The following is a 27,090-nucleotide window of genomic DNA, read 5'->3' on the forward strand; positions in this document are numbered from 1 at the left end:
AGCTTGAAGTCTCCGGAGCCAAGGATGGATTTAGTGTCTTCAAGGAACTTTAGGAAGCAGGAATTGCGCTGTGTCTCTTTTTCTCAAACAAAATCAGATCAGTTTCATTAACAGTATTTTAGATGATGGGAAATGTCTTGTTAATGCATAATAGTGTTTTCACTGAGGTATTCATAATACAAATGAAAAATTGTAAACTATATTCTATATGTAACGATAGTATTCTCCCTCTCTCTCTCTCTCTCTCTCTCTCTCTCTCTCTCTCTCTCTCTCTCTCTCTCTCTCTCTCTATATATATATATATATATATATATATATATATATATATATATATATATATATATATATATATATATATATATATATATAATGAAATTTTTATCACACCGTGATTTATACACATTCATGAAGCTACAAATGTCGCTTAATATACAATTCTCGCTGCTTCGGGAGTATCCCCGGTGGGGAATTATCACCGAAGGGGAATTTTTTAAAGTGATAAATGGATCGAAACTGCCGGGCCTCGATCCCTCGACACGGTAACTTCCAGCGACTCCATTCGACGATCAAACCCTTGAGCCACCAAGAGAGGTATAAGTTAATGTCAAATCTGCCGTACTTATCAAAGCAGGCAAACTGTCGGATATCTAGATCTATTCTTGCGGATGTCTCCCTTCTGGTAATTCTGCTGGAATAATCTAGAAGACTGGCTGTGCAGAAAGAAGGAACTCAGTTCCTTCAAGTGTGCTATGTCCCCTGATGAAGACACTTCTAGAAGATGATCTCTGTCAAAGCGGGGCAAATTGTCAGATAACTAGATCTATTCTTGCAGATATCTTCCTTCTGGTAATTCTGTTGGAATAATCTAGAACACTGGTTATGCAGAAAGAAGGAACTCAGTTCCTTCAAGTATACTATGTCCCTTGATGAAGACTCTTCTAATAGAAGATCTCTATCAAAGCAGGTAAACTGTCAGACATCTAGAGATCCCCAAGCCGCTGTCGTATCACTATCCACCGGTTTGTCTGCTAAATTAACCATAAAGTTCACGTTGGCAACAAATAATACACAAGCAGCATAATACCAATTACACAAACGGCATAATAACACATAAGCAGCATAATACTTGAATAATTACGTTACAGTCATTAAAACATGTAAAACAAACGACTTCAGTAATAATATCCAAAGCAATAACTCGTCCAAAAATGTAATTACTACTATAAACAATTACACATAATTAAGAGAACTTTGTCTCAAAAATACACAGCGTCCCAAATCAAGAAATAACCGTGATCGGGCTGAACACAGAGCAACAGACAACCTCACAAGAGTTGTCGAGACAAGTCACAACTGTCTACAAGGACGCAGTCAAACAGACGAACTCGTCGTGCCACCAAGGCAGCCACTGGCTGCCGAACAGGAACAAATTCACACACCAGATGACCACGGCCGAGTCGTCGAGACAGCCATATGCTGCCGAACGAGAAACAACCACCACATTAGATGACCACGGTCGAGTCATCGAAGTATCCTCAGCTGCCATCAAGGATGAAGTCACACCAACAGACAAAGAGGTACTTCCTGTCTCCTGTCGAAGCCAACAAGTAAGTAATACCTGCCGCCTATCCAAACCGACTTCCTGCTGCTCTGCTGCCAAGATACTGACTCGTTACTGTTACGAACCTGACTCGCTGCCATACCAAATCCGGTTGCCGCAGTCAATACGAAGGTGTGTTGCTAGAGGAAACTCAGACCGCGCAGATGCCGTGCGTTGCTAGGGGAAACTCAGACCGTGCAGATGCCGCACATTGCTGGGGGAAACTCAGACCGCACCGATGCTGCGCATTGCAAGGGGAAACTCAGACCGTGCAGATGCCGTGCGTTGCTAGGGGAAACTCAGACCATGCAGATGCCGTGCGTTGCTAGGGGGAAACTGAGACCACTCGGATACCACACGTTACTAGGGTAAACTGAGAATGCGCCAATGCCGTGCATTGCAAGGGGAAACTGAGAACGCGCAGATGCCGTGTGTTGCTAGGGGAAACTCAGACCATGCAGATGCCGTGCGTTGCTAGGGGGAAACTGAGACCACTCGGATACCACACGTTACTAGGGTAAACTGAGAACGCGCCAATGCTGTGCATTGCAAGGGGAAACTGAGAACGCGCAGATGCCGTGTGTTGCTAGAGGAAACTCAGACCATGCAGATGCCGTGCATTGCTAAGGGAAACTGAGACCACTCAGATGCCACATGTTGCTAGGGGAAACTGAGACCATGCAGGTGCCGTGTGTTGCCAGGGGAAACTCAGACCGCGTGGATGACGCGCGTTGCTAGGGGAAACTCAGACCATGCAGACGCAGTGTGTTGCTAGGGGAAACTCAGACTGCACAGATGGCATGTGTTGCTAGGGGAAACATAGACCGCACAGATGAAGCGTGTTGCTAGGGGAAACTCAGACCGTGCAGATGCCGTGCATTGCTAGGGGAAACTCAGACCGCATGGATGACGCGTGTTGCTAGGGGAAACTCAGACCGTGCAGATGCCGTGCGTTGCAAGGGGACACTCAGACTGGGCAGATGATGCGCATTGCTAGGGGAAACTCGGACTGGGCGGATGATGCGCATTGCGAGGGGAAACTGAGACCATGCGGATGCCGCGCATTGCTAGGGGAAACTCAGACTGCACAGATGCCACGTGATGGTAGTGGAAACTCAAACTGCGCAGATGCCGCGGTGGTTATCAAATCCGCGCAGTTGTGTGTGTACACCCCTGTGTTCTGCCACTGACTTAGCATCAGCGGGGACAGAACCGCGTGGATGAAACCGCCGTGTGTGAACAGGGCCCAAATGGCGCCTTCAAGAGTACCCGGTCAGATATTCCTTCTCTTTCTAGTGACTTAATCGTGGCAGTTCATTTTAAGGAAGCGCAGCATCTTAAATACGATTTATTCTCAGTTCTTGATTTATAAATTTATCATGAATTTTGTATCTGATTTAGAAGATTACCAGTATATTGTCAGAATCCCATGAACTTCATTTTAATCTCGAAAATTATGCGTTAGTGGTTAGTGAACCTTTAAGATACTGTACCATTTATTTCTCAAAGGGTAAGACAAACGTGAAAATGTCTTCATGTATTGACACATCTACGTGGGTCTAACGAAGAAAACATACGCTGAGTATATCAATACATTAATTATCAATAACACGAGTAGCTTGGCTTTCGGCACGAAAAAGGCTGTCCCAACTGTTTCCTAAGATGCACAATTGTACAGTAGGGCCGAGGCAGTCAGTTTGAAAAGAAAACCTAACCTTAGATGACCTGTGTAGGCCTTTCACTGCTTGTGTTTGGCTTTGAGTCTTTTTTTTACTGATATTTCCATTTTTTTTCTCAGAGGTGATATCTCTAGTTTGTGTCTTAGACTCTAGAATTTATAAAAACCGAAAATTGCATTTGCGAGATTTTTAGGAAATTAGATCAGCGTCGCAAGAGGATCATGTCTGTCAACTTGCAGTTTGTTTTAAACACCGTGGGATAAGTTAGTGATAAAGTAGAAAATATAGACATAAGTTTGTAGGACAAATAACGGTGGTTAGAGATGAAAGTAGTAGCCGCAGCTCGGTAACAGTAAACTTTGTTCAGGAGGAAAATACAGGCAGTCCCCAGTTTACGACGGGGGTTCTGTTCTTACGCTGCGTCGTAAGCCGAAAATCGTCGTAAACCGAAAATTCGTCGAAAATCGTCAAAAATCCTAAGAAAACCTTACTTTCAATTCTCTGGGTGTATTGGAAACGATGTGAACTGCATTTTTATTGAGTTTTTCATAAAAAAAACCTCCAAATTTTGATTATTCAGCCATTTTGGAGCCATATTTCTTCCGTTGGATCGGCGTACGACGTGTCGTAACCCTGGAACATGCGTCATAAACCGGGAAATAATTTCTGATGAATATATGTGAAAAGCGTCATAGCCTTGGATCATCATAAACTGGGGACTGCCTGACATTAAAGAAATGGGTTCAGCAGAAGAGAAATAGGATTCTTCTGAGTGAATCGTATTCTACCTCCACTTACTGCTTAATAACAGCATAAGTAGAAAGGAAGAAGCTATTCTAATTGTACAAGTAATGACGCTATCAAAGGCAGGCGGTATAGAAGGAGTATATAATGTCTATCAGTCCAGAGGACGCTGCTAGTTTTCATCATAATTCTTTGCTTGAGAGAAAGAGCTACGGCAATATATCTGTGATGTTATCAAAAGCGTTCATCTTTGCTTAACAATCTGAGAACTGAATCAGGTGTTCTTATCTGACTGACAACTCAGTGTTTAGTTATTTTGGTCGATGATATTGGCTTTACAGCAAACATTGCATTTGAATCCGAATTTTAAGGAACCGCATATGACATCTGTCACTAGAAAAATAATAATTTACAGTCACGGGATTCAACAAAAGCAGATCAAGTAATTTAATGAAATCGTGATTGTTAAATAGATCCACAGCATGATGACATAATTTACTGACGATGATGGCGATGAACAAAGGAATGCGCAACAGAATAAACCAACGAATAAGAGAATTAGATTATCACGACAGTGGAAGAATAGGTTACTTGATCAATCTTCTAACGGTAATTATAATAAACGAATTACCGGTAATTCATAAATGGAAATAGTAAGTAAGATGAAATAGATATTGTATTGAAACGAGGCGTTTTTTTAGATTGATTGATTTATGGCAACTATAATTGGCGTCACAATCTATGTTACTGACGCCGTAATAAAGTTAAGTAAGAAATAAAAAAAAATATAAATATATAAATTTAAACGCGTATTTTGGGTGAAATCGTCTAAAGCTAATAAAAGTAAAGTAACGTCATAGCCAAATAAATAAACAGCCAAGGAAGCCAACCAAATACGTCAATAAATCACAAGGTTATAGCTGCCGCGACCAACATAATATAGCAATCTTTCTAGTTGTCTCCCAGATGTCCAACGCAATTTATCTGTGACTGAAGAGAGTGTTTTCTCCTCAAGTATTTCCTGGTTACTGCGAGTAGCGCATCTCCTAGTTTACCGAAATAATCCCCATTTCTTCCAGAACGAGGTATAATTAACACGATTACCTCAGCGGAAACGAGATTGCCAGGTCCGTTATACGAAGTGGCGGCCTCCTTTTCTGACTCTTCGCTTCTGACATTTCGCGTTTTTGTTTGTTTGTTTGTTTGTTGTCCTGGTTCCTCACTTAATGTTTCTACTGTCTCTCATTATCCTAACGTGCCCCTTAATTCCACCCTCACCCAACTCCTCGTATATAGCAATTTATCCTAAGACTGATACAACAGCAGATTGTTACCTAATCACCTAGTAGGTGTTTGATTCAGAAGATGTGGTCACTTCAGGTTGATTTAATCAGAGTAAACACTCAGTTCGTCGGAATTTCTGAGAGAGAGAGAATACTATCGTTACATATAGAATATAGTGTACAATTTTTCATTTGTATTAAGAGTACCTCAGTGAAAACACTATTATGCATTAACAAGACATTCCCCATCATCTAAAATACTGTTAATCAAATTGATTTGATTTTATTTGGGAAAAAGACACGGCGCAAATCCTGCTTCCTAAAATTCCTTGAAGACACTAAATCCATCCTTGGCTCTGGAGACTTCAAGTTGTCTCTGGGAAGTATTCCGTGCCTTCAGGGGGAAAGCAGGAATTGTATTATGCCTTTTTCCAAAACGAAATCAAACTAATTTGTTTAATTGAGAGTATCCTACGGGATTCCGAAGGGAATCTAGGGATTTATAAGGCTAAAGTGGTTGCAACCTCTTGGTGAAAACTCAAGGATACACTATTGCAGAAGCAGCAGTTAATTTCTTAGTACTCTGCAGCAAAGGAATATATTGATATAACTGAATTAAAAGTTTTTTCATTGCCTTTCCTCTGTGTTGTACTGTGTAAGTTTACTTGTTAAGTTAAAAAATGAGAACACTTAGAAAAGTATCAAAAATATTTGCTGAGGACCGGAGTATTATGGCGAAAAGTATATGGTACACACACACACACACACACACACACACACACACACACACACACACACACACATATATATATATATATATATATATATATATATATATATATATATATATATATATATATATATATACCATATACTTTTCGCCCTTTGTAATCCCCATCTGTCTTTTTACCTTTCTTTGTAAACTTATTTTCATATTTCTTCAGTCTGCTAAGTTTGCAGCACAATGTTGTTTCTCTTTCCTTTGTGGATTTTGTCTTTATTTATATATTCATCACGTTCCATATTTTCGTGATTCAGTTATACACACACACACACACACACACACACACACACACACATATATATATATATATATATATATATATATATATATATATATATATATATATATATATATATATATATATATATATATATATAAGTACGTAATTATATAATGCAGTGGCAATCAAATCCTCATGTAAAATTACTGAAATACGTTGTCAGTTTATCTTACTCTGAAAAATAAGACAGTTATAACACCAACGCTTACTACTACAGTATATTTGCAGCTTCAAAAAAAAAATTTTTTTATAAGTGATTGCAGTTGTGTAATTGCAACGATATAATACAGTGATAAATTTTTTTCAAGTTCACGTAAGAGCATATAACCAACAGTGTTAGTTAGCCCAAGATATAGGTCTAATCATGGTTATGCACTTACGCATTAATGCCGGATTGAACATCATCGTAATTTCACCGTTATATTTCATTAGGAAGATGTAATTAAGATGCCTTATATATATATATATATATATATATATATATATAATAACATATTGCACTCTAATACAGTATATTTATTTAACTTATTGTAATAACTATAAACTTGTTGTAAAGACCCATGTTACTTTTTTCATCGTCAAGTTAAATAAGTTTCATTTCAGTTTTTCATCATCAGATTAAAGGAGTTTCTTCTACTGTTGAGAAGTTTTGTTTCTTTTACCCTCTCGCCTAAAAACAACAGAATGAAAATCTAAGTGTTAAAACAATATAAACTAAACACAGATAGGGTCAGTGGCTATCCTTACTTGTCAGTTAAAAAAGAAAAAAAGCTACTTAAGAATACATGCCGTTAAGTTTTGATAATTTAAAAGCTCAAGATAAACAACCCAACTTGATGAACATCCCTCCAAAGCTCCAACCACGACATTGACAAAGTCGAATATATTGCATAACTGGCAACTGTCTATCACCGTCAGGCTCAAATACCGGGAACCGCGGAGCTTGAAAAAGTGTTTGGTGTGTCCTGTGGTTTATTTCGTTCATTAATTGCTAAGTGGTATAGTGCGCAGCTTATAATTGCAGAAATGGACACAGGAACCCTTCAAGAGAAAGCTGAATACAACATTCCACAGGTAAGCCAAACGTATTGAATTTTATTTACCGATAATTTTGTGATTCTGATAAATATCTTGTTAGGAGTAGATACGGTCTCCGTGGACACGTCTGATATTTTCAGCATATCGCTCTGGCACATATAGGCAGTGACGGTTTCCTCTTTGAAATCAGGACATCATTAATCTTATTTATGCCATTTAATACAAAGTCAAGAAGATCGTGCTCGTTATTAAAAATGCTTATTGGTATGTAGACCTATAGGCCTATACCGAGCTTATTGGATGTGTGACCAAGTCTGGCGTTTTAAACATGTTACTATGACGCATAAGGACACCTGCTTTATTCTGTAGGATACTGTCTATCTCTATACCATCGAGTTTTCAGTTTTAGACATGTAAAGGCAGTGTTGGTTAAAAAAAAAAATGCATTTTATCACGTGGTGTCTCAACGAAATTCCCAAATGTCACAGTTGGTGAGAGTATTTCAGGACGACGAAAACAAACATTAGAAAACCACTTTTCTTATTCGATTGAAAGTAAAACCTGTTGTTTTGTATAACAAACCGCGATTTAATTTGTTTTCATCAAACGAGATGTCTCAATAGGTTGGTGTTCGCAAGAAAATGAAGTTTGGTAGCCTAGGCTACACCTATGCTCTCAATCTACTCAACCTGCTATAACATATAAAACTTATTATTGTATACTCTAAGTACACTTTAATTTCGCATACATGAAAACAATTAAGTTATCGGCATAATATGCCAAGGAAAAAATAGACTAAGAAGGTAACAAGGACAAGAATCTCGCACAAGCAAACGTTAGGCCTAAGCCAATTCATTCAGCCGGTATTTTTTTTTTTTTTTATCTCTTAAGAACAATATGTATTTGCGAGTCTAATGCACAACAACGCTTAATTTACCTGCCTTAGTGTTTCGTCGCTATTGTACACTACTGTGCTGGACCAGGCGTTTTAATATGGCACCCGTCCACCCGAAGTCACACGCTCTTTGCCATAGGCTCACTCTGGTTCAAGTCCCACGAACGGGTAGCCTACAGGAGGATCGGTCCAATGTTGCCATTTTTTATTGATGTCATGTTTCACTGGAAGAACCTGCCCTTTTGTTGTAATATCTTTTAAAGACATCAAAATTCACGGCTTTTTTAAGATTTAATTTTTGATTCATAAGTTTGTTTTCGTTGACGATTTCCCTATTTGAAACTGGTTTATTTGAATTACATTTCTAAACGGTTTTATATATTTTACCTTTGACAAACTTTTCTACAAGATGTTTTTGATTCAAGTGAATGCAGTTATTCATGAAGAAAAATATATAGCATGGATACTCTTTTTAGTTTTATCAAAATGGGTAATGCGCTTTTGTTCGTTTCCATGTCTTGCTAAATTATTGACAATGCAAATTCGTAATCACTATAGCCAGTTCTTGTGTGGCAAATTCAAATGAGTTTACATAAACTTAAAACAAATTTCGTTTGTGCATGTGCTCGTTTTCGCTCTAAGGCTGAGAAGCAGGTAAGCTGAGAATTCTTACTAAATGTGGAGACAAAGTTTACTTCAATAAACAGCGCATGGTGTATCACGACCGAAATGGTAGACTGGCAGATTTTTAATATTGGAGTTGGCGGTAAGATCAAGTGCTGGAACCTATCTCTTCTATTAAATGGGTGATCATAATGATACAGGGTGACTATTTTTTAATCTTCTGGGATCACATGAAGAGTGGGGGGGGGGGGCAGGTAAGGATGGAAGCATTCTCCCTGATAAAGCTTTTTCCCAATTCGTTATCTACGATCTGAGCCATGTGTTGTTAGAAGTTATTTAGAAATTTTAAGAACAGCCAGTAATTGTGATTACCTTAAGTAATGATCACTCGGAAAGGGAAGTCAGGTTTTGTAAACTGACTGGGTTTCAAAGCTGTCACTCCTGTATTCTGGAAACTACCCTACAAAATACAGTTGTGGTTTAAAGATTTTGACGGCTTTTCACCAAACCACTAGATAGTTCTACGGCCCACATCTTTTTACTCATCCTCCCCACCACACAAACTATTAGTTTTTATTGGTTCCAACAACCATAATGTTACTTTCTAACACATACATCCTAAACTCGGTTAAAGTAAGAACATTTATATTCTAAAAATGCATAGATATTCAGTGATTTCTCTCAAACAATGTTATAACCACAAAACAAAAAATAACTTCTTCAAAACCACGAAATATCAAGGGAAAAATTTACGACCTACCTTTTTATGATTACTCCGCAGTGTATTGTAAAATAGCCTTTATCAATACACTTCCTACTGCTGCTGTGGTCACTAGCAGTACTAGTGAAACAAGAGCAATAATTGTGAATAAAAACAAAAAAAGAAGGCAAGCGATTAGCAAAGGTACTGCATATATTTTCCAAAGATATATTTTTCTTTGATTGTTACATCCGTTTTCTATTCATATTTTACCGTAGACTTCAACAATTCTTGTTACTCCCTTAAAGGAATTGCACTTATCCTTTTATATAAATTGTTAAGATTGAGACTTAAAATGTAGGTAAATTTATTACGTATTTCATGGTATCCAACAGGAAAGTGTTTATATTTTCCAGAAAATTCATTTGCCTATATTTTGATCACTATATTGTACTAAATAACATTATCCTTAACACGGTTAAAATAAATCGAACGTTTATTACCTTGCACATTTAACTGAAATTTTTCGTCGGATTATTATTAGGAAGTAAAACAAGTATTATATAAACACAACGACAAAATTAGTCATGGTTCCACAAAATTCAATCTAAAATCACTGTAGCTGAAAGTACAGTTGCCAAGCACAGATTTTTCCATCACAAAATTACCACAGAAAACCTGTTCCATTTGAAAAATTTGAGTTCTCTCATGTTTTTCATATGAGAGCTTTAAGACTTCGTTTTCCTTTGACCTGGAGTTTTCTGTGTATCCAGTTGGTAATTAATTCTGTGGATATTCTGTCTGGGATTGTCATGGCCTAGTTTTCCTAGCATCCGTTGGCTTGCTTCTGGCCCGTACATTTCAATAACAATCTTCTTATTTCCTTAACCCAACATCACACATTATCCCATAATGATTTATATGAATGCATCTTCATTTGTGTGCCAAGATAAATGCATTTACACTATGGACAGAATCCACGCTCTCCATGTTCTGGTCCCTCTCTATAGTCACGTCTCATGAATATACAGTTTCAGACAACAAATGTTAATTTGACATAAAAATACAGTACAGTATTACACCCAGCAAGATGAAAAATAATACATTAAAATTAAGGTAACAGTACCTGGTACTTTAAAGTAGTATTACAGCATCTAAAGCTCTTGAATATCAATCTCCACAACATTGCCAACAAGATTACTCTACTTTTATAGGTAAGAGAAACAAAGACTTCTGGCAACGAGGGCAACTGACATCACATTATTGTGAGTGTAGGTGTTGATGTTCTGCAAAGCAAGTAGCACTCAATAATTCTCGAGGAACAGATACCATTATTGACTGATTGAGGATGATACCATTAAGTTCTATAAAATACTATAAAATAGTGGTTGGATGATGGCCAAACAGGATATCTCTACACAAGGTGTAAATCCAAACTAATGCTGGTCTAATGGAAACAGTTTTCTATAATTACTGAATGTCTAAAACATGAGAGATCCCATAAGTTGTGCATAATTTTGTAAAGAACCATGTTTCATTTAGTTGAATCAGTCAAGAGATTATGCACTGCATACAAAACTGTATATGTACATTACACCAAGATTTACGTTTTTATGGAGTGATACAACTGAACACTTAGTAACTTGAAGCAGAAAGCCAGTGCACTTGACATTTGTGTGCTTAAGACAGCCTTAGTATCATCTAACATTGCATTGCTTAATAATGGAAAAACCCTTCTTTCTCAAAAACAATGATGGTTACTTTAAAAAAAAAAAGTTACCTTACATGAACTCCAATCATATTTCCACTATAGATAGTAAGGCTAAACTATATAAGAAAAGGGGTTTACACTCGTCATTTGATTTGTTCTACCAGATGCTGCAGTTTCCTCAAAGTTGATGCCCCAGCTCTAGGTTTTATAGATACTGGCTGCAAGCGTATGAGTAAGATAATGAAAAGATGAATAAGATAATGAAAAGGTGACAAAGAGTGTCATATGGTTCTCTGTTTCTATTAGACTGGCAGGACTAAATGGGTGATTGAAACAACCTCACCAGACAATTATTCCATAAAATTAATAAGGCCCTGCAGATTCATTTACCAAAGAAAGCATGTTAAACTCTCAAAACTTTTGTACAGCCATTTTTTTTTTTTTACAGCTGAGCAGTACCTTACTAAGTTCCTGTTGATGCTGTCTCTGTAATCTCCAAAATTATTCTTACCGTTTTCCTACAGACAAGCAGGAGACCCCTTGACACAGGGGTCTCACAAGTTCTGAGTAAATAGTCCTAGAACAATAAATGACCAGTCACTAGGCACAGGACATACCAGTTCATGTTAAGAGGCCCTGGACATTCCTGACTGTTAGAATATGTGATTTAGGCATAAAGCCAAGCACTGGGACCCATAGGTCATTCAGTGCTATGAAGAGAATGAATGAAAATGGAAATGATATAAAAAATGAGATTATAATAGACATTCTAAACATAAATGTTAAAAAGATAAAACTGAAGAGATTTAATTTACTAACTAATGGAATTAAAAACTGCCATAAATAAGGTGAAAAAAGATATATCTATATAAAATTATTAGATATTTTCATAAAAAACACAAGCCTTTAAAAAACTCAAAACAGGGCCAACATCAATGTTGTCTCCTAAAATTTCAGTCATGGTTCTAGATGGTACATCCACATCTCATTAGCATACCTGGTGCAGTGAACCAGAATGTGCTCAACTGTCAAAGGGCTATCACAGTGAACACGAGCACATCGAGAAGAAAACTGCGTGTCAGTCAGCCGTGACCAACCCTCAGCCTTGTTAGGATGATTACCAAAACCCTATTTGAGATCTAATAGTTTTTAACTTTTCATTATTAGCAAGAAGGGGAGATGACCATCACTCCTGCCACTTACTTAGTATATAATTGCGAATAGAAATTTTTATACCTAAGTAGGGCATTCTATTTATATAAATTTCTCCTTGGGTACAGGTATTCTCTGCCTGCTTCTTCATTTTCTGGGATCCCAACATGACCAGGAATCCAACAAAAATATACTGTTTTACGCCTTCCAGGAATCCAACAAAAATATACTGTTTTACGCCTACGCGAAATGCGAAACAGTCACGCCCAAGCCTTCTGTATTAAAGGATGGGATGAATAATAATTGTTCAGGCTTTCCAGAGCACTTTTACAATCTGAATATATGACACAAGACTACTTATTTGAATGATATGCTACATCTAGGGCTTTAACAATGGCAGATAGTTCAGTTGTACAGCTAAACCTGTTCCCTCGCTTGACTTTGAGCCATCTATACAAATTTTATAGTCGTTATTATGAGTTTCATCACATTCTAAAAACACTGACTTTATTACTTTATCAGGGGTGTTCTTTTTCACAGTTCAGCTTTTGGTATGAGCCAAGGTGGAATTTTGGAACAGGCCAATTCATGAGCATTTTGAGCCTGTATAGAATGATCATTTACAGATGCATTTAGCCAGATCTGGAATGGAACAGAAGATCTCGGCTTGAAATTGCTAGCATAAAGTTGATGAATAACCTTATTTGATGGATTGTTAGCACTACTTTTAATCCTCATCAAGTATCGGAGGCCTAACTCCTCTCATCGTAAATCATGTGGGAGTTGGTGCGTCCTCAAAGACTCTTGACAGATGTTCGACCTAGAGCAAATACATAAACCCACATTGTGGACTACATCATAGGACCTTGGTTGGTACTTGTGTCAAAGAGCCCCTTTCCTACCATTCAATTTAAACTTTCTCAGTAATGCCACTGACTTAATCAAAGATAGTTTTGGAGGTAATCTTGAGCAGGAATCCTTTGAGTTTCATAAGTACAGTCATGTCCTCTCAACCATGCAAAAAATTTTATTGGCATATGAACACAAAAGTGTATAAAACAATATTTGTAAACAAATGAAATCAAACTAGGAAAGAAATGGTGATTTATAGAGGCAGGCTTTGCTACTTCAAAACAAATTATTGGATCATCACATGAAATTACCTATGGTCTTCCAATCTACGATCATATTAAAATTTTCCTGCACCTATATTAAAAAATCTACAACTTCATTCAAAAATCTACACCCAAAAACGTTGGCTATTTTCAAATCAATGCTTCTAAAACTAGAATAAAACTTCTGATCTTCAGCAAAATCTTACCGACGCACAATAACATAACCAGAACAGATTTGGTCAACGTAATGATCATAGAAGAGTTGGATATGCTGCATATATGGCTTTGCATCAGATAGTTTCATACCTGTCACTGGGTAGGGATCATGAAGCATGTGAAATATATAGCAAGAGCAGTACATTGTATATCAACATGGAGATTAAAATACTGTACCTCATCACAAAGCTTGGTCATATGTTTAACAAATTTAGTTATCCAATTTCCCATCAATGCAGTTCAGCCAGTCAAAGAGAATATATCTAAGTCATAATATAATATGACAACTATATCTGAGGTAATGAGCAAGGATAATGCCACCCACTGCCATGCAATACATAACAGTTTAATTTCCACTGTGGGTTGAAAGGATTAAGGCCAAATGACTAACAAACTGCTTTTGATCCTTCTCAGCTCCCTTTATCATCATTAACTAGTTAAACAAGACCTTCCTCAAGCTCAGATAAATGGGGAGGGTTGATGCCGAGAAGGGCATGTGTGTGTAAAAACATCTACTCAAATTATGAAATGAGCTATTGGAAAAGGCTCTTCAAAAGCTGCAATCCTGTCTAGGGATTAAACCGAGACAAAGAAGTTTAATGAAACAAGAGAGTCACATTTCTAGACTTTCATAGGGCTTGCCTGAAAAATGTGTACCTAATTGAGAGGTGACAATTGAAGCAAAGTAAGTTGGGAAGTTGGACAGGTGGAAAGAGACCAACAGGAACAGATGAGAAGTAAAAGGCAAAGAGCAATACAGCCTGGGCAAAAGAATAATGTAAAGAATTTGTATTATTATTACTATCATTATTATTATTACAAGCCAAGCTGCAACCCTAATTAGAAATCCAGAATGCTATAAGGCTAAGGCCCCCATAAAGGAAAGCAGCTAGTACAAAAAATGAAACTGAGAATAAATTTTGAAAGAGACACAACCAAGAAAAACAAATATGATAAACAATGCCCAACAAAGTAAATAAAGTACCATAAATCAAATAAGACAAATAATAAAAAAAAGTATGAAGTGAGACTTATGTCAATCTGGTCTCAGAAAGGTTAAAAATTGTAAAAAGCCATGAAATATTGGACCTCTCAGATGAAAATGCAAGAGTGTAAGAATTAATTGCATACCTGGAAGTACATAGTTGATGATGTAGTGTGGGAACATCCGTATGCAAAGAATGATTAGAATTATGAAGTATCTTCTACAGCATCAGCAATGAGCTAATGTATGACAATACTAGAGTTTATAATCAAGACAAGAAGTTTAATACGACTCTAGTTCCGTTACAGCAATTTAAAATGCAAGTCAGCTGCTGAAAATCAAACAGGTGGACAATATTTAATACATGGTAGAATAAGTGAATCAAAAAATTTCCTTAGAGCAGATAAGTCTCTAAAAAACCTTGAAAGACTTTCTCAGCATATTGACTTTTTGTGCAATTGAAGAAGAAATACACCAGATATGTTTTTCAAGTTGAGTTCTCAATCATGAATTACATTTAGAATTCTACATGAAATTGCAAGTAGTTGAGGAAATTGTCAATCAAAAGATCTAGGTATGGAGGTGTTCCAATGCCCTAAACCTGTTTACAAATGCACTTTCGAGTTTTGATAGGGTATCACTGTATCCCTCCATAACTTGCATCATGTACTAATTGAATTGAATCTAACAGATTCAAAGTCACCTTCCTATACCCTCATACTGGATGGCAGATGCAAAGAGAATAGCACCACCTGCATTGCATTAGCAACAGGCTTGTTTTAGAGGCCAGAGCACATATTGTATATATACAGCATAAAAGAAGTTGGTCAAGTACACTACCTCGGGGAACATCAGAGATTATACTCCGGCAATCACTACTGTACAGTGCCCACTGACAACCATGCTCTGCAGTCTCTTTGAGTAGCTAAAATTCAATAATACTACCAAGAAATGTCTCAACAACATCCACCTGTCAAAGTTTGAAAAAAGCGACACTAAAGCAAAGGCCAATTACAGTATATGAATTTTATGATGCAGAATCTAGGGATTCCTACATAACAAGGCAATCTGAAGGAAGAGCATTCAAAAGCAGCCAGGCCCGTGTGAAAGCTAAGCTGCAAACTAAGGTAACAAATTATTACTTTCAGCATAGGCATTCAAACATTTTCCCCACAGACCTTCAAAGACTTTAAATATGGGATTTACAGAATTGGGCAATAACCAGCAGAGCTAGAGCCACCTCAACCATGTTTAGTTAATGGAATAATATTACCAATTCTCCAAAACATGCAAAAAGAATCCCTCTGGCTAACTTCCAAAAAAATTTACTTGACAGGCAACTTTAGTTAACGTAATCAGCAGTTTTCACAAAAAAACAGGAAAATACAGTACCATTTGGGTCCATAACATAAGCATCAAGTTGAGTAAAAGATTCTTAATTTCACATAACAGAAAAGCAAAACTAGTCAATTTTGCTTCATGAAAACAGAAATGAGGCATAATGAGTTTTCCTTTGCTCTATTTATGGTCAAACAGCAGCTGAAAGGGTTGCCCTCTCCTTGGAACAGTGAGTGACAAAGGTATCTGGTTTAAGCAAAGAGGAACTGCCGAATCTACACCATACTGTGAAGATTTGAGAGTGGCCCACAGTTTATATCTTGAGTTGTACCTGAAACTGTTTTCTTTTATAGTCAAGATGTATTCGGTTTTAGGCAAAGCATAATTTCTCTGAGCCAAAGCTCTTAATCAGGCTTAATTATTCCACATCATAATAGATCAATTCTTTTTCTAATGATAATAAGCAGCCTGTTTCTTTAAGTAAGCAAGTCTGCAACTGTCACTGAATCAGGCTTTGTCTTTTATACAATAATTCACCAAACAGGTATCAAGGCTCAGTGTAAGAGGCACTCCCCTAAGGAGAGTTGAATTAACTTGCACCAGAAAACAATCCATGGGAGTGTACTATGAAATTTAGGCTGTAAAGCCAAGTTCTGGGCACTTTCAGCCATTTAAAGGTTATGGCAGTGAAAAAAAGGGAGTTGGAGTAGTTGGTCAGCAAGAAGAAAAGATTTAGTACAGTACAAGGATCTAAAGATTAAACTAGGAAAAAACACCACAGCTATGCTAAGACAGAATTCTGACAAGCTGAACAAGATGAAAGAAAGTACGCAGGAATGGAGCTAAAGTACTAAGTTAAAAAGTGGGTGCAGATAGTGGCCAAAGGGACACTGAAAACAATCTTCAGTAATGCCTACAGTGCACCAAGTGAAGAGCACTGACAGCACTACCCCACTATGAGGAGTAAGTTAATGGGGTATTGACAATTTAAGTTAATGAAATTGTGACTTTGGATCAAGGATTGCATCGACTACATTTTTTTTTACAAAGCAATCAAATATATTATTTGCTACTGTGATTGCAAAGATTATTATCAAGTAGTTTAACTACACCTCTTAATCAAAATATTTACCTCTCATTGGTCTGAACCAAAGAGTTTGTCTGTATTAATTTCCAAACTTCACAGTTCTGAAGGCTGACATTTGGACATTCACATAAGATATGTTAGTGATGACCTGCATTATCTCAATACAGAAATTGGGTTATGTGGGCTATCATTTGGCATCTTAGGTATCTTAAATAGAGTATGACCAGTTTAAAAACAAGATAAAATCACTACAGTACAGCATTCTTTTTGGTTTGAAGAATGACATAATTCAACCTTGCATTTGATCATTACTCTGTAACCTCTGCAATGACTCCAAAAATGGTGTAGTACACATACCGTGCAATCTTAAAGTTTTTAAAATTTTCCTCCATAAAATGTCTAACTGCCATTTAACAATCCACAAAAAAATTATGAGGCTCTATTCAACAGTAAACAAACATAACCCAGGCATGATGGACATGAGTAATACTGTAACTGAACCTACAAAGAGGAAGTGTGTTTGTTGAACACAATTTTGAAAACAAGTTTCAGAAACAAAAACCAGGTCATAAGTGGAGCCATGACAATGAGGTTAAGTACCTTACATTTCAGTTTATCAAAATAAGTAGCAAGGGTTTGGTTCCATTAAGTATATAATCAAGAAAAACTAAGTATAGAAACTATTATTAACAAACCAAACCTTATCAGACATAATAAACAAATGAAAAGTAGGAATAAACTTCATAACGATATGTGTACTAATAAAAAGTACCAAGAAACCATTGAGCAATATAAAAATTTCAAAAATAAACAAGTTGGCAAAGTGGAGCTGGTACATCATGCAAGGCATAAGAACGATTGGAAGATTACCCCAAAATGGTGCCATGGTAACTATAGTCATCAATGCAAGGAAACTCTTCTGTGCAAGAAAAAACATCCTAATTAAAGAAATCTTGATCAAACTTTCATGCAGTTCATACACACTGTACATATAAATAACTAGTACTTCCATTCATGTAACTGGTGAAAACTGGAAAAATAAAATTTCAACATGTTGCAATAAAACTTATTTCTGAATAACACAACCTTGCTATAGAAGCTTAAAATTTTCACTTAATTCACAAAACACACTTTTAAAGAACTTTGAAGTGAGTAATTTCTTTCCTCATCCTGGCACCGAGGCATGATATGGCCTTGTAAGTATCAAAACTGTAACACTAACCAAACAAGCTATACTGTACAGACAAGGGGACCAAGTAGTCACTGCATGATGTCTCTACAGTAGATGACAAACCACCTAAGAAGGGACAGGCTCTCGAGTATCAAAGATTATACACTAACCCAACAAGATATACCATGCAGACAGCCACTGCAAGATGCCTATACAGTGGATGACAAACCACTTAGGACAAAATGGACTGTAACACTAACCCTACAAGCTACACTATGCAGACAAAGGGAATAAATAGTCATTGCAAAATGTCTATAGATAACACCCACTTAAGAAATTACATGCTAGATTCAAGTAACCAGTTACCTTGGGGCAAAGGGTAGCTTCTTGCTTTCCTGGTATACTGCCATATCCCCACAAGCACTGCTTGGCAACCTCCAAAATGTTCAATTATTTTCATTAAGACTTTCCCAAGAGTATTGCCAAACCTCTTTTATTTTCCTCTGAATAACTGGAAATGTGTTCCTTAATGGCGAAGGAATAATTTCTAATATGCAAGGACTGCAGCATAACTTGGGGGAGGTCAAGATGAATTTGAGATCTAAAAGTAAGAAAGAGACAAAAAGATTTATGTTCCCATTGGTCCATATAGGTACGGTACTGTACTTTCTTCTTTTTCCACAATTAGCCTGTCCAGAACAACTTTTGAAAAACGGGTAAATGGAAAAAGAGGTGGCCAACCATGAGCAACCAAAAGCAAAAAAACTCATTAGCATTGACTGTAGTCACAGGACAGGCAAAGACTGGAAATGTGGTTACAAAGTCAACACCAGCATAGGACCACTCTATGTGGCCTCAAGATGACCCAGCTGATACAGTAAACTATAGACAAACATTCCCTTATGCCATGAAGAAAAAAGCTGGAAGGAAGTTGTGTTAACCCACAACACATGGTGCACATTTAATGGATATGTAAAAAATAACATTTTCTATGCATATTAGAGACAAAATACATATCAAAGTAGTTCTGAGTGCTAATTTTGTCATACCTAATGTAAACAAGAAGCAGATGCTTCAGAGAAGAGAGCCTCTCTCTGGATTTTTGAAAGATGTCAAAAGATTCACAGTAATTCTCCAAACAGGCAATATAAGCTGGTTACCATACCTCAGTAAGAATATAATTCTTTATATAATGATAAAGAAAATAATTTAATTTACTGATCTGGCCATTATATATTTCTTAGAACTATTCTAAGCATACAATTGCATGTTCGTACCTTTTTCATGATAAGAGTGAACCTCTCATGTAAGGATTTAACTTGAGACCTTCTGATGGTGCTGAAAAAGATGCTGATCTAAGTGAGGGGATATCCTCGATAAGAGAAAACGTCTTTTCTAGAAGTAAAACTTTTGCTTAGACCATTCACAATAAGTTCACAAACTGACACCTGTTTGTCAAGACCCTCATCAAAAACATTTGAAAAAGTAGAGGGCAGAACTTGAAGTTAGGTATAGTGTAACAGAAACAAAAATCACAAAAAACCATGATGGGTATTGTATTTACTGTATTTTGTAACCAGAACCACAACAATTACAGTGTCCCTTTTACAGCAACTGAGCAGCAGATGGCTACAGTACTCTATATTATTCAGTACACTGTGCCCAGCCGTGAGCTGCTCCACTGGCTATGAACAGTCACTGCACAAGAATGGCCGCCCCTGTTCCAGTGGCTGGCAAAGTAAAGATTCAATAAAACCAAAACCAAACAATTTAGTTCCCTGATGTGTTTCTGAAAGTATTACAAAAATAGTGGTTAGGGTCCACATTCAAACATATGCTCTAAAAAATTACTGAAGCTAGGGTTGTTGCAATTGCTTCTCCAAAACTCACTTTGCTCCAAGCATTCCTTGCTCAACAGTTTCAGTTATGGTCATGACACCTCTGACTGAGCAACACCAAATGACCCACCAACATTATAGTACTGTGCTTCAAGAAATGAGATAAAGTTGGACTGGAAACACCTAGTAACCTCCAAAATTACCAATTATCAGTGGTAGGCTACTACTGTAGGTGTGAGAAGTGGCGAGACTTGTTACCTATTGTATACTTGGTCGTTTTTATTTTGTGATACTCCTCCAGTACACTATGGATAAACTTTCCTTGCTTAAAAAGCGATGGTGCTTCTGAGGGAAAATGCAGGGATAAACAATTGCAAAATTAAGGACAGCCAATTTTTTCTTTTTACCGATTGTTATAAACTATTTAAATGAACAAAGCCACACGTTCCCATGCTGCAAAACTACGGAAGGATTATGTGAACATTCCTACCCGAGATCTGTATCTATGCTGAAATCAGCAGCTGAAGCAGAACACTACAAACATATACAGTAGCTACTTATAACAATTAGTAGAGAAGCTAGTTAGTTAGTTAGTTATAAATGATTTGTTTAACCAGAACTCTGAAACCTTTTAGGGTTCTTCTCAGGCAGTAGAGAAGCAACCCTATAAGATTACAGTACTGACAACTGTATTTGTCACAACAATGTACCAAGTATCAGAGATTCTTTGCTTTTAGCTTGTTCTTTTACCTGTTCCCTTTGGTTTCTCACCCCCATAGTTTGCCAACTTTCATTTTTTTGGGGTCAACACTAGTGGCCTAAAAATGTTCCTCTGGTATATGTTTCAACCAATCTTTAATTCTAACTGCTACTAAGGGCAACCGAAGATTACTTACTATTGTTCATTATTAGGTGACAATGTGAGGCCAAGATATTACTTTAGGGAAAGACTTGACATGGTTTTCCCTTCAGTTATGCTAAAGACTCATGAAACGAGTGCTTGTCCAAAACTCACAAATGTGTACAGACACTAACACTTCAAGTGGCAAGATAATTCTCCCTTAAAAACAAATGATGGTAATCAGGGGAATTTTTGACTGAAACTTTGTCATTCATACAACCGATACCACTGATGGCTGATGCATCTTTCCACCTGAAAGAAGGTAGCAAACAACAAAGAATGATGACTTCTCAACATAATCTGGAAGAATTTAGGAAGAGAGAATTACAGTGGTATTTAGAAAGTCTAGGGTTTCAACATTGTATCCTGGGAACTTACTGATCAAAGGGACCAACTTTGTGTATATGATTATATGGGAAACAGTTGTTAGTACTAAGGGAGCCTCGATGGCTCAGTTGGTAGAGCAGCGGACTCAGACTTCATAAGAAGTCTGTGTCGCGGGTTCAAATCCGCAGCCGGCCGGTCAGAGGGCGGACACTTTGCTATCTGTGTAGACACCCCAGGATTTTGTATGTAATCAACAGATAGGTTTGCTGAAAGCAAATGGGTGTTACAGACTAATACACACACAAACAAAGCCACTCCAATATCTTCTAAAAACATAACAGACGCCTTACACGTCTCGAACTGTTGGCCTAAACCACTCACGTCTCCGCGCTGCTAGGGGAAAGGGAGCTGGGGATTTGACACGATACATATACACGTGCTACTGGGGTCTAAGCGATATCAGGCAGGGCAGCCGATCGAGGGTACGGCCTACACCAACGCCAAATCAAAGTCCTTCAATAGAAGGCATTGTGCTTACCCCATATGAAAAATGGGAAAAAGCATGTTAAACTAAGAAGTTGTTAGTACTAAATGAATGGATAAATGTAATCAGTAATGAAGTGTCAATTATATTTCAATCTTAGTTCAAAATGTTAGCTAACATTTATAGACATCAAACACTAACCTCTGCTTAAATAGGCCTAAAAATTAACCTCATCGTAAATAAGCCTAGAACACTAACCTCTACTGACCAAGGCCATGCAGTCACCTAATCCATATGCTGACAGACACAATACCAGGTTTATCATTTATCCTTATTTCAAGGTGTATTATCTGCAAAATGCAACATTGCAATACTGTTGGTTATTGCTGGTGGCAATGATTTTACAGACGAATGAAGGAGGTCAAAAAGCTTAATGTTCACAACAAATGTCCACCCTCTCCCTCATTCCCTACCCATGATTCTAAATATACAGACTGAATTGAATATAGAATTTAGGCCAAAGGCCAAGCAATGGGACCTATGAGGTCATTCATTGCTTTAATTGGAAATGACAGTGAAAGGTTTGAAAGGTGTAACAGGAGGAAACCTCACAGTTGCACTATGAATCAATTGTTATGGGAGGGTGGAGAGTAAGATGGAAGAAATACAATATGAATGGAGGTACAGTAAAAGGAACAAAATAGTTGCAGCTAGGGGCTGAAGGCATGCTGCAAAGTCTCCTTAAGTAATGCCTACAGTGCACCACCTAAGTTGCACTGACAGCACTAGCCCCCTATGAGGCTAAATAATCTGATGGAATATGTTTTTATATTCTATGAAACTTAAATGACTGAACTATATCTTTCATTATCACCCATGAAGTTAGTCATCAAAATACTGACAACTGTTTCCCATCTCAGACTCACTAGACTTGACCACAGAAACTGATGGTCCATGGGAAATGGAAAACAGAATTGAATCCAGAGTATGCAATACTGAACAACACTAAATGGCTGCTCTGAAAGTGATAATATTTGGGTGTACCTTAGCACATTTGACTACAAATACGCTGGAATCCCTACTGATAGCCATTTGGAAGTAGAAAAAAGAAAAACAAGATTTCAAAATCTCAGTCATTCCTGCCACTGCCATGACTTACTTTCAACAAGACCAGGAAGAAGCTGAAAGAACTCATTCCATTACGTTCTCATGAGCCGCGTTCCAAAGAACCCTTCAAGCCGTTTGTCCTCCTCTGCTCTAGCAATGGGCACAAGAAAACTACTGGTCTACCCATTAACAGGAGTGCTTCATGCTGAAGCATCAAACACAGATCTCACTAGGTGACTAAGATCTCTCCTCTACTGAATGGAGATATTCCTGTCAGCAACTTGTCTCTTCTAATGCTGCCCAGTTACTGAACAGCTTGAAGATAGATTTTACCCAAACATTATGGTCAGTTTTTCAAAAGGTACAAGGAAACCCCACCCTTACAAAATAGTTGCTCATCTAGGTAATTTCTGAGTCAAGTTAGGCACAATTCCTCCTTGAAGGCAAGAAAGTTGTAACCTGCTGATTCATGTACAGCATTTAATGCCTGATGTAATCACAACCTAATCCTTAATGGCAGCTGCTAGGTACCACACGTCAGTGAACCCTCACAACAAAAGTTACTATCATAACATAATCCAAATACTACAAAATTTCTCTTCATAGGAGGTAAACTATTTCCTTTAACTACAAGGGATGAAGATAGGAAACATGAACACATATGAACAGCAGATTCCTGGATAATAAAAATAATGATGAATTCCAAGATAGTTATACATACCTACCAGTGCTTTCTGGTAACATACACATCCCTTGTGCTACAATATTCCATCCATAGGAGAACGTGTGGCAGACAATGACACTCGGGAACATTTGCAAACCTCAACTCTTCCCGTTATCTCAGCTTTCAAATTTGATTCTTCAAAAGGCTACTTCATAGTATTGTAGTATTTTCCTTGTCTAAGTATTCATACTTGATTGCTCAATAACATATCTTAATTCTTCTTTGAAAGAATCCATCTTGAACCTGTTGCACAGTTTAGGAAATTTACTAACGGAACTAACGTAACAAACACTAAGTAAAATTTATTACTAACAGTTTGACTTACCTATACATCAACATTTTTATGGCTAGCCTGGAGGGTTTGTTCTTATTACTTATATACTATATAATAATACAAAATGACAGGCAACAGCATAACCTATGTACATCTTACCTGAACAAACTTACACATTGTATAATATTAGTAATGTATTTCAACTGAGGATTGCCTCTAAAATAAATTCAAAATTAAAGAAGGAAAATATGGTACCTTATAGGGGTTCAGGCTTGTAGATCAACAGAGGAGCATGGATAGAACTCATTCCATACATTAACCACCTAAGCAAAAAATAAAGACAAAGTTTATGATGATAAATGTTACATTACCTTTAGATGCTACTTGCCCCCACAAACCTTCCTAAACTTGAGTAATCAGTATCACCAACAGAAATAATCAAACCATATCGAAGGCAACTGTTTCTTCTTATATTTACAATTATGTCTTGAAAATTTCATTTTCCAGGGGTCAAATATCATGATAAGGAGTTACCACGTGTAAATTCCCCTGCAAAATTAACTGGAAGTTCCTGAAAGACTGAAGTTCCACTTACCAATAACTTCCACTTCAATCGTTCACAATCAAATGCATAAATAATGCAGTATCACTATCAAATTACAACTAGAAAATTTCAGTCATATTCATTTTTGTATGAACATAGAAGATACTGATAGCATTTACTAATTGCTAACTGTAGGGTTCAAAGTTGCAATTAGATGGGTCAACTTAAAATTTTTAGGACTTTTCATACGCACAAAGTAAGATAGAACACATCCATAGTACAGTACTTTCCAACTTCCTGCAGGGTTCCATAATAACAGGATGAGGGGTGTTCAATAAAATATATTAATAACTGTATTTAAGAAGTGCATTTTCCTAAAATCTTCATTGGATTGGATTCATGGATTTCGTGCTACTATGCCAAGCACTTGGGCTATTTTACCCATTCTTTATTCAAGCCAGTTAAGAGATGGAGACGAGAGTGGTTTGAACAGGAACATAAAAAAATTAAATAAGTACGTACAAGAGTCTAAGGGGAAAACTGTGAGAAAACAACCCTCAAAATGACTATGAAATAATTGCAGAGGTTGGACAGCAATGTGGAAATAGGAATGGAGGTCATATAAAGAGGAATGTGGGCACAACTAGTCCATCAAACGCTAAGGATGCCAGGGTGAAACGAACACGGAATTCTCGTTAACAAAATTCTTATTGATATGATAAAAGTATGGGCTTAACAAAGCCTACTCAAGTTAAGTTTCACAAAGTACTATATAGTTTAAAACTGGCATTAAAAGCACAGTTGACTAGATATTTTTGTTGGAAATTAGTTTTTTCATACAAACAACCCTAAATGTACTATGGTCAGCATAGTACACTTAGGTAAACAGTCACTTTAATAACTTCCAGCCAACCATCTACTTCAAGAACCATTGAGCTCAGGCTGCCACTATGATAGGATATTATGGAGAGCCAAAGCAGAAACAATACCATAAATGACTGGCCTTATGCAAAAACAAACAAGGGGTTAATATTAAGAGAGTCAATAACAGTATACCTATACAGATCTGGTTAAGCAGGTTGTTCTACCTGGCCACGCCCTTTACTCTACAAAGGGTTGAAGTTTTCCTAGTAGCAGCAGCAGTGCCACTTTTCTCATCCTACCAAATGAGGAATTCAATTCTAATCCAAAAAGGCACATTACCTTGACTGATTTCAGAGAATGGACAGTCTACAGTCCAACTAATTGGTGTTATTTACAAATTACTTCAATTTTAAGTAACTATGCATGCACATGTTTATGTATGTACCTATGTATAGTGTATATATGACCAACCTTTAAATATTGTACAGCACCATATAAAGTGGAACTATACAAATAATCTTTGCATAATTATTGTACTGTACAGCAGGGTCCTTATGTTTTGATCTTTTTGTTTTTTTTGTACTAACAAATGGAGGCAATAAATGGTCCCATTTTTATTGACCCTCAATAAATTCACTTACCCATAAGGAAATGGCAACACCCAGAAAAATATCAACCATTTAATAATCCATTCTCCCTCAAGTGTTTGAGAGGGATCCGTACCAGCAACCTTAGTGTTTGACGGATTATAGGGGCCAAAGGGATGACAAAACACCCTTATTTCCTAACACTTTTTAGCTTGACTATCCACCATTCTAATTTACATATCCAAGGGGCCAATAACCAGCTTAAACTGATCTTTATCATTGCATTACATGCAAATTACTGTATGCTTAAACATTACAAGTCTAATCACTTTAAACCCTTTTCATAAATTCTTGTTAAAATTCAACGCCCACCTACCATGTAATTTCCAGAAAACTTACCCATATTAAGTTTTAAAAAATTAATGAAGTTTCAGGGTCAGGTTACTTGGAAGTTGCAAAATGGATTAAAAATTTCTTCAGCATGAAGACTACACTGCATACTCTAAAGTTGCAAGATCCTTATTGAACTGCCAATGCTGGTCTAGCAACGGTAGACACTTGGTAAACTTAACCTTTCACAGGCGGGAATGGCCCTATTTTAACAAAAGAAATGCACTGGAAAATATCAATGTACACTTTACACGCTGGGAATGTTTTTAGTATGAAATAATATATCACCTTATTCTTTCTGATATAATTCAAACTCTTTAGAAGTCAATGGGTGAACATGTGTGTCAAAGTAAATTTTAGAGAAAAAAATATATATAACCAGTCACCCTGGAATTACAAGATAAATCTTACAGCTTCATTCAATGTCACAAGCTCTAACATCGGCTACTCACGAAAAATGCTGCCAGTTTCGTCTTGAAACTACGCTGACGACTTACCCTACTATCTGCTTACACATTACTTTGCCATACTCCTAACTACATAGTAATTCCCTAATCACAGCCAATGTTGTATATAACTCAAGATAATTGGCCTTTTATCTAGATATACCAACATAGCCTTAAACAAATTATCTTTGGTGAAGCTGGT

The 27,090-nt window shown here is 37.0% G+C and overlaps 1 protein-coding gene and 1 long non-coding RNA gene across 3 annotated transcripts in view; one reads left to right on the forward strand and one right to left on the reverse strand.

Moving 5' to 3' along the window:
- The window catches only part of LOC136826574 (proclotting enzyme-like), a 184,016-nt gene extending 175,550 nt beyond the window's left edge, over window positions 1-8,466 (reverse strand). The window contains exon 1 of one of the 2 annotated variants that reach the window (XM_067083785.1): window positions 8,346-8,466. The gene's annotated coding sequence lies outside the window, so the exon portion shown is untranslated. The remainder of the gene's footprint in view (window positions 1-8,345) is intronic. The other variant, XM_067083815.1, reaches the window with a different exon arrangement.
- The window catches only part of LOC136826603 (uncharacterized), a 109,747-nt gene continuing 89,927 nt past the window's right edge, over window positions 7,271-27,090 (forward strand). The window contains exon 1 of the long non-coding RNA XR_010849665.1: window positions 7,271-7,444. This is a non-coding gene — a long non-coding RNA (uncharacterized lncRNA). The remainder of the gene's footprint in view (window positions 7,445-27,090) is intronic.

This window comes from Macrobrachium rosenbergii, chromosome 3 (genome assembly GCF_040412425.1).
Source record: "Macrobrachium rosenbergii isolate ZJJX-2024 chromosome 3, ASM4041242v1, whole genome shotgun sequence".
Lineage (NCBI taxonomy): Eukaryota > Metazoa > Arthropoda > Malacostraca > Decapoda > Palaemonidae > Macrobrachium > Macrobrachium rosenbergii.